Here is a 14,828-nt window from a genome sequence, read left to right on the forward strand (position 1 = left end):
TTTGACCTTAGACCACAGGGTCCCTGTCTTAGGCTATGTGGAGGGCTATCCTCATCTCCTGACACCATGCCATGTTGAGCCGGCCTGTACGGCCTCTGTATGATGTGCTGTTCAGGGGAGGGCTCCACAATATTCCCATCATTGGGCCTCTGTGTAAATCATCAATGAAAAAACTGCGAGGAGCTTAGCTTTTTTAGGAGTGAGGGCCAGAGAGTCATGAGACATGTTTTAACCTATGTTTTTCTACCAAAGATCCTGCTCCAAGGATTCCAGGGTTGAGGAGGTGGGTTAGTAAGGTTAGAGAAGGGGTCAAAATCTAAAATTTTTAACATATGCATTAAACCCAAACATTTTACAGGGTGTGTCAAACTTTTTCCAACATCTATAAGCAGTTACAAATATCATTAGGTCAATTCCAGTAAGAGTACAATGACAGACATTGTTGTTATTAAATACCACCAGTTCCAGTCTCTGAGCAACAGTTAAAACCCCAATTCTCCCCCTTCTTAAGTGAAGAGGGGTTAATATTTTAATCAAAATGAGTTCTGTGTCCCAAAGATTAAAACAGTCAGATGTTTAGTCTGCATCTTAGCTCCAAAGTGTCTCAGGGCAGGTGGGACTCCTGGGCGAGGGAAGCAGGACCCAGCCACTGGAAGCACATCTTGGCAACCATCCCACCCGGGTCTCTTTGGACTCCTTGGAGGCAGAACGACACCCTCAGAGTGGTGTAGCAGGCCCCACCACCAGGCAGTTCTCTCTGCGGGGGCAGGGAAGATGAATCAAGGACTCCTCCCCAACTCGTTTCTGAAACTCCTTTATGGGGTGTTTGTGGTTACAAAATCATCAGGTTTAGCTTTTATTTTCTTTCTGTGAAAAAAAAGAACAAACATATCCTCGACCCCAAATATATATAGGTCGGGTCTTTTCATTAATGCATTGTAAGGGCTCTTTTACTTTGCCTTAGTAAAGCTTGGTGTCATCATGTCAGATCCATTTGTATCAGGATCTGTTTGCAACTTTTATAAGTTGCTTTAAAGGAGCCTTGGTATGCTCCACAAATATTTTATTATTATTATTATTAACCATATATGCAGTTCTTCCATTGGAAGAGCCATTTGTAAAATTTAGCATAAAATCCTTTAAGGGATTTTTTAGCTATAACATTAGCAAAATACAGTTGTGTGAACTGTAGCAATGATCATCTGGGAAAAGATTATTGTTTTGGCCTTTGAACTGAGAAAACACAATTGTCCAGGAATCAATCTTAAAATTATTAATGAATCTATTGTTTAGTATAAGAAACATTGATCATAGTCAATATTCTGTTAAACCATCTCCCAGATTTTATCCTGCCCTTTTGTACCAGACAGGCTACTGTTTTAAATTAAAAGTTTAATATCTTAATTGGCGAAACTGGGAAGGTTTAGCCATAAAGAACATTTTGCCTTTTCATAAAACTGTTGTGGAATAAGTTTTATATTTAATACAATATTTGCCATAGCGGAATCATAATTAATATACTGTACTTGTTGATTATTGTATACTTTACCTGTTGATTTATACTTTACCCGCTTGAGTACCTGTTAGGCAGCTTTTTTAAACTCTCTATTGGAAATTGGCTCATTGTTTTTTATAAGAATTTTACCTAGCTGCACAATATCTCCCATAAAAAAATTACAACCAGGGCTTTAACCATTGAATATCTAATTAAAAGTTTATAAGCTATCCTCCTCTTAAGTTCCAAGTCTGCCTTGCAGATAGGAAAATGGAAAAAGGAAGCATTTTAACTAATGATGTTGGCCTCATTAAACATCAACATGTAGAAGAATAAAAATAGATCCACATCCATCTCCATGAACAAAACTCAAGTTTAGATGAGTCAAAGGCTTCAGCATATAAAAATTGCATTGAACCACATAGAGAAAAAATTAGAAGTACACTTTGCCATATCTCAAACATAACCTCAGTGGCACAAACATTGGGAGAAACAATTAGATCTCCTAAGCTGAGAAACTTTTGTATAACAAGACTATAGAGTGGGAAAAGATCTTTACTTATCATAAACCCATTTTAAAAACATATGAAGAACCCCACCCCCAAGCCTGCCTTGTCTACAAGGTCCTTTGCAGTGGAACAGCTTCCTGCCCTTTCACTAAGGCTACCAACCCAGAGCAGTGAGTGCCTGACTAGAGGGCAGTCCTCAAGGTCCCCACCAGGGAACGCGGACCCCTGCTGCTGGGGTTGCAGGGTCTGCTGTGCTCTCCTGGACCCGCTCTGCCTGCCTCCTACTTCCCTTGGTCCCTGGCTCATTGGGCTACCAGGAGTCCCTGTGTAGGTGCTGAGAAGTTCCATCTGGATGGGTGAGTGTGTGCTATTCTGGGGCGGACTGTCCCGGTAGAGAGCACAAACCCCCCTTCACTAAGGCTACCCAACCAGAGTAGTGAGTGCCTGCCTAGTGGGCAGGCCTCAACAACCCCTGAAAGGGAGCACAGGCACCTCCAGCTTGTACTGCAGTGTTGCCTGTGTTCTACTCGACCCCGCCCTACCCCTTGCATTCGCCCTTTTTTCCGCGGGTCATTGGAATACCAGGTGTCCCTGTTTTGGTGTTGAGGAGTTCATCTGGAAGGGAACGGTCCCAGCCCCTACACTGAGGAGATACACCCAGAGAGTTAGTCACAGCAAAGACTGGTCCAAGACACCAGGCCTCTCCTGCCTCCATTTGAAGGAAGAGATGGGCAGGCACCAATGCAAGAATTCCTCCAACAACTTGAAGGGCAACGTGACATCACCAAAATCCAGGAATCCCGAAATAAGAAGTGTACACCCAAATCCAGAAGAATTAGAAGAATTCTACCCAAAAGTGAATTATATGAAAATAATAGAGGACCTTAAACAGAAGGTGAAAAACTGCCATAATCAATTAGAGATTACAAACAAAAAAATAGAGGAAATGAATAAATCTCTCAAAGATACCCAAGAAAACCAAGAGAAACAAGAAAAATTAATCAAACAGGTAAGGGAAACGGTTCAAGACTTGAAGAACGAAGTGGAAGTAATAAAGAAAACACAAACCGAGGGAAGGATGGGGATGGAAAATTTGGATAAACAAACAGGAACTACAGAGACAAGTACTACCAACAGATTACAAGAGATAGAAGAAAGAATCTCAGACACAGAAGATACCATAGAGAAAATAAACACTCTGATCAAAGAAAACAGCATAACCAACAAATTCTCATCACAAAACATTCAGGAAATCTGGGACACAATAAAAAGACCAAACCTAAGAAAAATAGGGATAGAAGAAGGAGAAGAAGTACAGCTCAATGGTCCAGAAAATATATTTAATAAAATTATAGAAGAAAACTTTCCCAACCTTAAGAAAGATATTCCTTTGAAGGTCCAAGAAGCATACAGAACACTGAATTGACTGGATCAAAATAAAAACATCTCCTCGTCATATAATAATCAAAACACAAAACATACAGAATAAAGAAAGAATATTAAGAGCTGCAAAGGAAAAAGGTCAAGTTACCTATAAAGGTAAACCTATCAGACTTACACCTGACTTCTCTATAGAAACCATGAAAGCCAGAAGGTCCTGGATAGATGTACTGCAGAAACAAAGAGACCATGGATACAAGCCCAGACTACTATACCTAGCCAAGCTTTCGTTCACTATAAATGGAGAAAACAAAATTTTCCAGGATAAAAACAACTTTAAACAATATGTAGCCACAAATCCAGCCTTACAGAAAGTAATAGAAGGAAAATCACAAACCAAGGAGTCCAACAATGCCCACAATAACTCAGATATGTAATGACCCTTCACCAGTACAACTTGAAGAAGGGAAACACACAAACTCTACTACCGAAAGAAAGAAAGAAAGAAAGAAAGAAAGAAAGAAAGAAAGAGAAAGAAAGAAAGAAAGAAAGAAAGAAAGAAAGAAAGAAAGAAAGAAAGAAAGAAAGAAAGAAAAGAAAAATGACCGGAGTTAACAACCACTGGTCATTAATATCACTTAATATCAATGGACTCAACTCACCTATAAAGAGGCACAGGCTAAGAGATTGGATCCGAAAAAAGGATCCAACATTCTGCTGCTTACAAGAAACACACCTCAATCACAAGACAGACATCTACTCAGAGTAAAGTGCTGGGAAAAGGTTTATCAAGCAAACGGACCTAAGAAACAAGCAGGTGTGGCCATACTAATTTCTAAGAAAGTTGACTTCAAACTAAAATCAATCAAAAGAGAAGGAGAGGGACATTTTTTACTTATAACAGGAAGAATTCATCAGGATGAAGTCTCAATCCTGAATATCTATGCCCCTAATATAAAAGCACCCACTTATGTAAAAGAAACATTACTAAAACTCAAGGCAGTCATCAAACCACACACATTAATAGTAGGAGATTTCAACACTCCTCTCTCACCAATGGACAGTTCAATCAGACAGAAACCTAACAGAGAAATAAGAGGATTAAGGGAGGTAATGAATCAAATGGACTTAACAGACATCTATAGAACATTCCACTCAAATAGGAAAGAATATACCTTCTTCTCTGCAGCTCATGGAACCTTCTCAAAAACTGACAACATACTCGGTAACAAAGCAAACTTACAGAGTTACAAAAAAATATCGGTAACCATCTGTATCTTATCAGATCACCATGGATTAAAGTTAGAATTCAACAACAATGCTATCCCCAGAAAGCCTATGAACTCATGGAAACTGGACAGTCAACTACTGAACCACACCTGGATCAAGGAAGAAATAAAGAAAAAAATTAAAGTCTTTCTTGAATTCAATGAAAACGAAGACTCAACATACTCAAACCTATGGGACACTATGAAAGCAGTGCTAAGAGGAAAGTTCATAGCATTAAGTGCCCACTTAAAGAAAATGGAGAAAGCACACATTGGAGACTTAATAGCCCACCTGAAAGCTTTAGAAAAAAAAGAAGCAGACTCACCTAGGAGAAGTAGAAGACTGGATATAATCAAATTGAGGGCTGAAATCAACAAAATAGAAACACAGAAAACAATCCAAAGAGTCAATGAAACAAAAAGTTGGTTCTTGGAGAAAATCAATAAGATTGATTAACCCCTATCAAAACTAATCAAACGGCAGAGAGAGAATACACAAATTAACAAAATCAGAAATGAAAAGGGAGACATAACCACAGACACAGAGGAAATTCAGAGAATCATTAGATCTTACTACAAAAACCTGTATGCCACAAAATTGGAAAATGTAAAAGAAATGGACACTGTTTTAGATAAGTACCATATACCAAAGTTAAACCAGGACCAGGTGAACATTCTAAATAGACCTGTTAGTTGCGAAGAATTAGAAGTTGTTATAAAAAACCTCCCCACCAAAAAAAGCCCAGGTCCAGACGGCTTCAATACAGAATTCTACCAGAACTTCCAAGAAGACCTAATAGCTATAATCCTTAATGTATTTCACAATATAGAAACAGAGAAGTCATTGCCAAATTCCTTTTATGAAGCTGCAGTTATTCTGATACCAAAACCACAAAAAGACACAACCAAGAAAGAGAACTACAGCCCAATCTCACTCATGAATATTGACGCAAAAATACTCAATAAAATAATGGCAAACCGAATCCAAGAACACATTAGAAAAATTATCCATTATGATCAAGTAGGCTTCATCCCAGAGATGCAGGGCTGGTTCAACATACGAAAATCTATCAATGTAATCCATCATATAAATAAACTGAAAGAAAAAAACCATGTGATCATTTCATTAGATGCTGAAAAAGCATTTGACAAAATTCAACATCCCTTTATGATAAAGGTCTTAGAGAGATTAGGGATACAAGGGTCGTACCTAAGTATAATAAAAGCTATTTATACCAAGCCTACAGCTAACATCAAATTAAATGGAGAGAAACTCAAAGCTATTCCACTAAAATCAGGAACACGACAAGGTTGTCCACTTTCTCCATACCTCTTTAATATAGTGCTTGAAATTCTAGCAATAGCAATAAGACAACATAAGGGGATCAAAGGGATTCAAATTGGAAAGGAAGAAGTTAAACTTTCATTATTTGCAGACGATATGATAGTGTACATAAGCGACCCCAAAAACTCCACCAAAGAACTCCTTCAGCTGATAAACACCTTTAGTAGCGTTGCAGGATACAAGATCAATTCCAAAAAATCAGTTGCCCTCCTATACACAAAGGATAAGGAAGCAGAGATGGAAATCAGAGAAACATCACCCTTCACGTTAGCCACAAATAGCATAAAATATCTTGGGGTAACTCTAACCAAGGAAGTAAAGGATCTATTTGACAAGAACTTTACGTCTATGAAGAAAGAAATTGAGGAGGATACCAGAAAATGGAAGGATCTCCCTTGCTCTTGGATTGGGAGGATCAACATAGTAAAAATGGAAATTGTACCAAGGGCAATTTATAGATTCAATGCAATCCCCATTAAAATCCCATCAAAATTTTTCACAGATCTTGAGAGGACAATAATCAACTTTATATGGAAAAACAAAAAACCCAAGATAGCCAAAACAATCTTATATAATAAAGGATCATCTGGAGGCATTACCATCCCTGACTTCAAACTCTATTACAGAGCTTCAGTAATGAAAACAGCTTGGTATTGGCATGAAAACAGAGAAGTTGATCAATGGAACCGAATAGAAGACCCTGATTTTAACGCAAAAACATATGAACACCTAATTTTTGATAAAGGACCTAAAAGTATTCAATGGAAAAAAGAGAGCGTCTTTAACAAATGGTGCTGGCAGAACTCGTTGTCAACGTGTAGAAGAATGAAAATAGATCCATATCTATCACCATCCACAAAACTCAAGTCAAAATTGATTAAAGATCTCAATATCAATCTGAACACACTGAACCTGATAGAAGAAAAAGTGGGAAGTACTCTACAACATATGGGTACAGGAGATCACTTCCTACGTTTATCCCCAGCAGCTCAGACATTAAGGACAACATTGAATAAATGGGACCTCCTGAAACTGAATAGCTTCTGTAAATCAAAGGACACTGTCACTAAGACAAAAAGGCAGACCACTGACTGGGAGAAGATCTTCACCAACCCTTCAACAGACAAAGGTCTGATCTCCAAAATATATAAAGAACTCAAGAAACTAGACTTTAAAATGCTAATTAACACAATAAAAAAATGGGGCACTGAACTGAACAGAGAATTCTCAAGAGAAGAAATTCAAATGGCCAAAAGACACTTAAGGCCATGCTGAACCTCCTTAGCAATAAGGGAAATGCAAATTAAAACAACTTTGAGATACCATCTTACACCTGTCAGAATGGCTAAAATCAAAAACACCAATGATAGCCTTTGCTGGAGAGGTTGTGGAGAAAGGGGCACACTCATCCATTGCTGGTGGGAATGCAAACTTGTGCAACCACTTTGGAAATCAGTGTGGCGATTTCTCAGGAAATTTGGGATCAACCTATCCCAAGATCCAGTAATACCACTCTTGGGACTATACCCAAGAGATGCCCTATTATATGACAAAAGTATCTGTTCAACTATGTTCATAGCAGCATTGTTTGTAATAGCCAGAACCTGGAAACAACCTAGATGCCCTTCAATGGAGGAATGGATGAAGAAAGTATGGAATATATACATTTTAGAGTACTACTCAGCGGTAAAAAACAATGACTTCTCGAATTTTGCGTGCAAATGGATGGAAATAGAAAACACTATCCTGAGTGAGGTATCCCAGACCCAAAAAGAGGAACATAGGATGTACTCACTCATAATCAGTTTCTAGCCATAAATAAAGGACATTGAACATATAATTTATGATCCTAGAGAAGCTAAATAAGAAAGTGAACCCAAAGAAAATCGTATAGTCTTCCGCCTGGAGAGGAGAAGTAGACAAGATTGCTGGGCAAAAACTGGGAACTTGCGGGTGAGGTGGCATGGGGCAAAGGGGAAATGGGATGAGAAACGTGAGAAGGGGAGGATGGGAGGAGCTTGGGGGACTTGGATGGTTGGGATATAGGAAGGGTCGATAAGGGAGCAGCGAAGTATATATCCTAACTAAGGGAGCCATCTTAGGGTTGGCAAGAGACTTGACTCTAGAGGGCTTCGCAGGTGTCCAGGGAGATGTCCCCAGCTGGTACCTTGGGCAACTGAGGAGAGGGAACCTGAAATGACCCTATCCTATACTGATGAATATCTTACATATCACCTTAGAACCTTCATCTGGCGATGGATCGAGGTAGAGACAGAGACTCAATTTGGAGCAATGGTCTGAGCTCTTAAGGTCCAAATGAGGAGCAGAAGGAAGGAGAACATGAGCAAGGAAATCAGGACCACGAGGGGTGCACCCACCCACTGTGACATTGGAACTGATTTATTGGGAGCCCACCAAGGCTAGCTGGTCTGGGACTGAATAAGCATGGGTTGAAACTGGACTCTCTGAGCATGGCGGACAATGAAGGCTGATGAGAAGCCAAGGACAATGGCACTAGGTTTCGATCCTAATACATGAACTGGTTTTGTGGGAGCTTAGCTTGTTTAGATGCTCACCTTCCTGGACGTAGGTAGAAGACCTTCGTCTTCCTGCAGGGCAGGGAATTTGGACTGCTCTTCAGTATTGAGAGGGAGGGGGAATGGTGTGGGGGGAGGAGAAGAGGAGTGGGGATAGGGGGAGGGAAGTGGGGGGAGGGGGCAATATTTGGGAGAAGGGGAGGGAAATGGGAAACGGGGAGCAGGTGGAAATTTTAATTAAAAAAGAATAAAAATAAAATAAATAAATAAATAAATAAATAAATAAATAAATAGAATTTGACACAAGAGGGTAAAGGCACTTGGTGAGGGATTTGAGTGTGCTCTTGTTGTCTGAGTGATAACAACATTTTCAAGTCTAAATCATGCATTGCTCTATCATGATATTGATTAAGGAAAGGAATGTTGACAATGAAGACATAGGTAGTGGGAAAAAAAACAACAAGAATTTATTTGTATTTTATTTTTACATTTATAAAGAGTTTTATTCATGTATATAATCTTTGAAAACATTCTGACTTGTCCACCACATTTTATAGCTGTAGAAACTAAAATTTAACTGGTTGAATAACTTGCCAAAAATAACTACAGGCAATAAATTGAAGTGCAAAGTAAAAAAAAATAAAAACATATGAAGAACTCAGGAAATTAATATCAAAAAATTAATCTAATAAAAATATTTCTTACAGACATAAACTGAAAACTCTTAATAGATGAACTTAAAAATGACTGAGAGACATTTAAAAAATGTTCAAACATAACATCTTTTAGCCATCAGAAAAATGCAAATCAAAACTATGAGGTTTTAATCTTATCCTTGTAAAAATAACCAAGATTAAAAATTACTATTAACAATTTATGCTTAAGAAAATGTGGGTAAGGAAAAAACTCCATTGCTGGAAGTGCAAACTGGCACAGTCACTTTTGGATCATAGTATGGTTATTTTTTAAAATTAGGCAAATATCTACCTTAAAACTCAGCAATACCCCTTTTGGGTCTAAATACAAAAGTTGTTTAACCATACCTTAAGGACTTGTGCACAGCTATGCTTATAGCAGAATAACTTTATCATAGCCAGATTCTGAAAACAACCCAAATGTATCTCTTTTACACCTAGGATAAAAGAGACATCCTCCTTTTAAATAGCCATGAATACCACAAAATATCTTGGAGTAACTCTAAGCAAGCAGGACAGAAGTTTGGGTCCTGCCATCTCTGCTTATGAAGGGGAACTGATTTTTTCTTTTTTTATTTTTAACCATTATCCCTTGTTAGAGTATAACTCTGGCCCTTGATAAATTTAGTAAGAGGTCTGAGTCTCAGCAGTCCACCCTGAAGCAACACCTGGCAGCAGAAAAGGAGTTTAAGCTGAGACAACTCGACTCCCACACAGGAGCAGACCGTACAAATGGAAAAAACTTGTATGACAAGAACTTTAACTCTTTTAAGAAGAAAAAATTTAAGACATTAGAAAATAAAAAGATCTCATTTTTTGGGGGGGGGATAGAAGAAACACAGCAAAAATGACAATCTCACTGAAAGCAATCTACAGATTCAGTGTAAATGTCCATTAAAAATTATAGCAACATTTTCATAGAACTCGAAAGAACAATCCTCAACTTTATAAGGAAAAGATAAGAACTCAGGATAGCCTAAACAATTTATAAAATCCTCTGAATGTATTACAATCTTTGATTTTAAAACTTTCTCATAGAACCATAGTATTGAAATTAACCTACCTTGGATAAAAATTTATATGCCTACAAACTAAAGATTTTTTACCAAGAAGCAAAATTTTAAAATGGAAAAGAAGCATATTTACCTTTCTTTTACTGTCCTGAAGCTGTAGTTTCTTGAGGCTAGTTTCCTTTTTGCAAACCTGCCTGGCAGCTTCTGCTCCATATGGCAGGGGCTTGTTCTTTAACTATTATGATTGGCTTACTTAAAAAGGTTATTACCAATAATTAGCTGGAGAGTGGTTGCCAGATCAGATGAAGTAAAGGGAAACTTTTGAAGGTCACTTTGCCCCTTCCCAGGGATTAAGTCAAAACATCAGTAACTGAGTCAACACCTAAGGGTTATCTTGCCCCTATTTAGGAGATGGAAAGTTTCCAACATCTCAGTACGTGCATGCATAGCTGTTATGTCCTTGATTCCCAGGGGAGGTGGGGAAGTACTGAAAGTCGTCAGAAATGGTTTTAGATTTTTCTTAAAGTTTTACATTTTCCCCTCTTATTTGGCTGAATATCCCAATCCTGGGATATTAGTAAATTTGGGGGACTAATTGGATCAGTACACAGAAATTAGCAGTATCATCAGAGATACAGGGGTTAAACCAATGTTGTAGGCCCATCATAGATCAATAGAGAGCACCAGGTACCAGTGTCCTGTCCTCTTGGGATTTGGGAGAGTTAGGTTACACAGGTACTGATATTGAGGGGTTGGAGACCCCAAACATATTTTTGTTAAGGTTAGATGTTGCCCCCATCTACAGGATGTATGGGTGTTGAAACTGCCAGATGAGGCTATTTCTCATTATAGGGAGATCCTGCTGACAGGCATAGCCAGCAAGATTGTGTCAAACTGGGGTCAGTATTATTTAGCAAGAAAAAGGCTCTCTGCATAAGGTTGAATACTCCTTGGCTGATGGTGGGAGGTGCCAGCAGAGAAACAGGGAGAGTAGATTAGTCCAGCCAGCAGCAGCAGGCTCGGTCAGATAGTACTTGGTTCTCTACCTTAGCATAATGGTGAAGGTGGCACCTAAATCTTGCTGCTGTATCCTGTTTAAGAAATACCATCGCATGCCCCAAGTCCTTCCTGACACCCATGGAGACAGTCCTGCTGCTTGCCCCTGGGAGACAAGTGTGAGAGATGTCACAGGTTCCTGTGCTCCACATGGAGCTTTGCTTTGGAAGTATAATTTTTATGAATAGTTATCCAGTCCCAAGAAGAACTAGGTTTTCAGTAAGCATTCCCAGTAGTTTTACATTTTCAGGCACCACAGTATAAAAATCTAGCTTTCCCAGGTAACGATGTAAGGAACCTGGTCTGGGTGGCCATGTGGGCAAATTTAGAATGAAGTTTATAAAGTTAGACCTTAATGGCTTTTCTGGCAGTTCAGTATGTCACATTTCTTCCCAGTACCAGCGATATAACTCAGGTTCCTTTCTACTGGTCAATGATTAGAGTTCTGGAAGAGTCCAGCTCCAATATTCTTCAACTTTGCTAATATCTAACCAATTACCAAAAAGCTGTCCCTAATGTGTTCAGGTCTTAAAATCAATCAGAACATGAATGTCAGTTCAATCTGGATATACTTTGCTGAAATAAATCACAAAAATATTTAAATTCTTCAATTTTGGCTGGTTTTCAGGCTCAGCAAGTGATCAAAGGATGCCAGATAGATGAAGGTAAACTTCCACAACAGTATCTGAAGATGAACTGAATTTAGATTAGAGGAAATAAAATAATGGCAACAGTTAATCATTCATGTTCTAAAGACTAATGACATCACTACTAAGATAGTAATGGTACGATTCAGTTTCACCATGAAAATACAGGAATCCAATATTAAAACTGTTCACCAAAAGGATGATGGTATTTGACATGGCTTAAATTTATTTCTGCAGACCTGGTGGGAAAGATAAAACATTCGCATAAGTATCAGGAACTTTGTCATTTACCTTGACATTAATATATAATTTTTGCTGCATATCCATGGAGATATCTAAAGCCATACCATTTTCTATATCTTCTATTATAGTTATTTTGACTTTAGAATTAAGAAAAATGGTACCTGGGATAGATTAAAAGTAAAAGTTTGATCATCATACCAGTGGAAAACACTTCAAAGCCATGAAGGTAGAGCATGAGTAAAAGTCAGATGATCTAAAGTTTTTATTTATTGCAAATGGAAACCTAGGGCATATCTATCCATCTATCTTGGTATATCCAAGGCGAAAGTTTAGTGTAGCAGGGCCACTGGGTCATACTAGAAGCTGCCTATATTCTTCCTGTCAACCATGACCCACTTGGTAGCAATCCACTTTGATGGCCTATCAAAAAGAATATCATGAGATAATAAAGGACAGTTCATCATAGATACTGAATACTATTCAGTTTAAATGAGTACTGTTTTGCTCTTCATAGCAAAAAGAGACTTTTTCACTTCAAACGACTTTTTTCTGGTCATCAATATATATTCACCCAATAATATTGAGTATTTCTAAATTTTGTATTTCATTATGCTTCCTTGTTCTTGGTAGATGAGTAGTAGTAGGAAAAGTGATAATGCTTCATTGTTATTTCCTCTTCAAAAAAAAAAAAAAAAAAAAACCTCTTTCTCTGTCACTTTTGGTTTTAACTTGAATTATTTGATCATTCAGAAAAATACTTCCCAGAAACCAAGTATAAGAGCTTTACTTAATGCATTATTGTAACTTTTATATGATTCTAGTCAGCATCTTGAAGAATATATCCTACCTTGGAAATCAATTATATTGGAAGTGGGTAAGAGATGACAGAGAAGCATTTGACCTGATTAATAACTCAGGCATGGTCTTGGGCACACACAAGGCCTATGTTGTCATCTTATATATAGGTAGGTAGACTCTATTTTAGGCTGTCCAGAATTTATATAAAGCTGACAGAAGTTAGTCAAATAAGGTATTTTTTTTAGTGAGTAAAGACATACAAGTGCTTTGCATCATTAATGGTTGAGGAAGCCAGAGTGGATATGTGTGTGTGTGCCTCTTTGTGTGTGTGTGTGTGTATTCCAAGACAGGGTTTCTCTGTGTGAATTTTGTCATCCTGGAACTCCCTTTGTTGAAAAGGTGGCCTCAAACTCAGAGATCTACCTTTCTTTGCCTCATAAGTGTATCATCACTGCCAGAATGAGTGGCCATATTTTAATGAAGGGTCCTTAAGGTGGTTCATGTTACTAAACCTGCAAAAGTTCCCTGATCCCTTTTAAAACAGATTTACACCTTGATATAAAATGTTTATTGATCTATAATCTAAAAGTATTTCATAACCTTTTATATTACTGAATAGTTGTTTGAATTACATCCATTGCTATCACAAACCTCTAAGAAAAATTAAAATGGATTGGTCAATCAAATCAATTAGAAACAAATCAAATAATCAACAAAAGTGCTTAAAGATATATATATATGTATATATATTTACACATTATTTTCCTTTTAAAAATTAAACAGAACTCATAAGTTTTGAAGTTATATTCGACAGTTTTATAAATTAGTTGGAAGCTAATTGAATAAAAATTATGTTAAGATTTAATTTAGTAAAGTGATTCAGATCTTTTGGCTTGAATTATATGACTACTGTTTCAAACTTTTCATAGATAAAGAACTTCAAAGACAAAAATGCTCTAAAGTCATATTTGTTAAAGCTAGTTCATGCAAATATTAATATTTCTTACCAAAAATAAAACAAAAATACATAGTAATTTGATCGAGTATTCTGGAGAAACAGTATAACAGTATACATACAAGTCAGTTTAGTTCAAATAAAACTTTGTCAGTAAGGATTTCTAACAAAGCAACTGAATGACAATTGGCTCATTTGGTTTAACAAATAATTGAATGGCTAAGATTTACAAAAATGTACATTTGTGAATAATAAAGGCAGAGTGAAATTTCTTGAAAATGTATAAATCCTAGTCACTGTTCTTGAAAAAGTCAGGTTATCATGGAGAGTTAGAAAAAGAAATGAGCACAGTGAGTAGTAATAATGTTAAAACACACATTCAGCTGAAACAGAGTTGAATGCTTTTTTGGATTGCATAGATGCTACACATGAGAACAGATACAGTGATCAATATATAAAAATGGAAGGCAATAGCTTTTCTAAATTTACAGGGCTACAGAGATGAGGAGCCTTGGAGGAGTCTGAATAGGGTTAGAACCAGCCTGGGTATAGTGAGATGCCCTCAGGCCCTGTGAGAAGTAATATAATTCCAGCACTCAGGAAGTTGAGGTACGCGGGTGCCAGTGATATTGAGGCTAGCCAGGACTATTGAACAAGACCCTAAGCTGGAGTTGAAAGACTAGCCACCTGATTTTCCCATGACACTCCTTCCAGAGCCTTGCCCATCTTGGCTGCTGCAGCATCGTTTCCGACCGACAGAGGCCTCCTCAGGGAGGCCCCTGTTGTTGGACATCTGGCTTCTTCTTTCCAGCCCTGAGACAGGATGAGGCATGTTGCAGTACCAGCCAGGTGCCCATGGCACTTCCTCTGAAGGCAAGGGTGTCTCT

This window comes from Chionomys nivalis, chromosome 5, assembly GCF_950005125.1.
Source record: "Chionomys nivalis chromosome 5, mChiNiv1.1, whole genome shotgun sequence".
NCBI lineage: Eukaryota > Metazoa > Chordata > Mammalia > Rodentia > Cricetidae > Chionomys > Chionomys nivalis.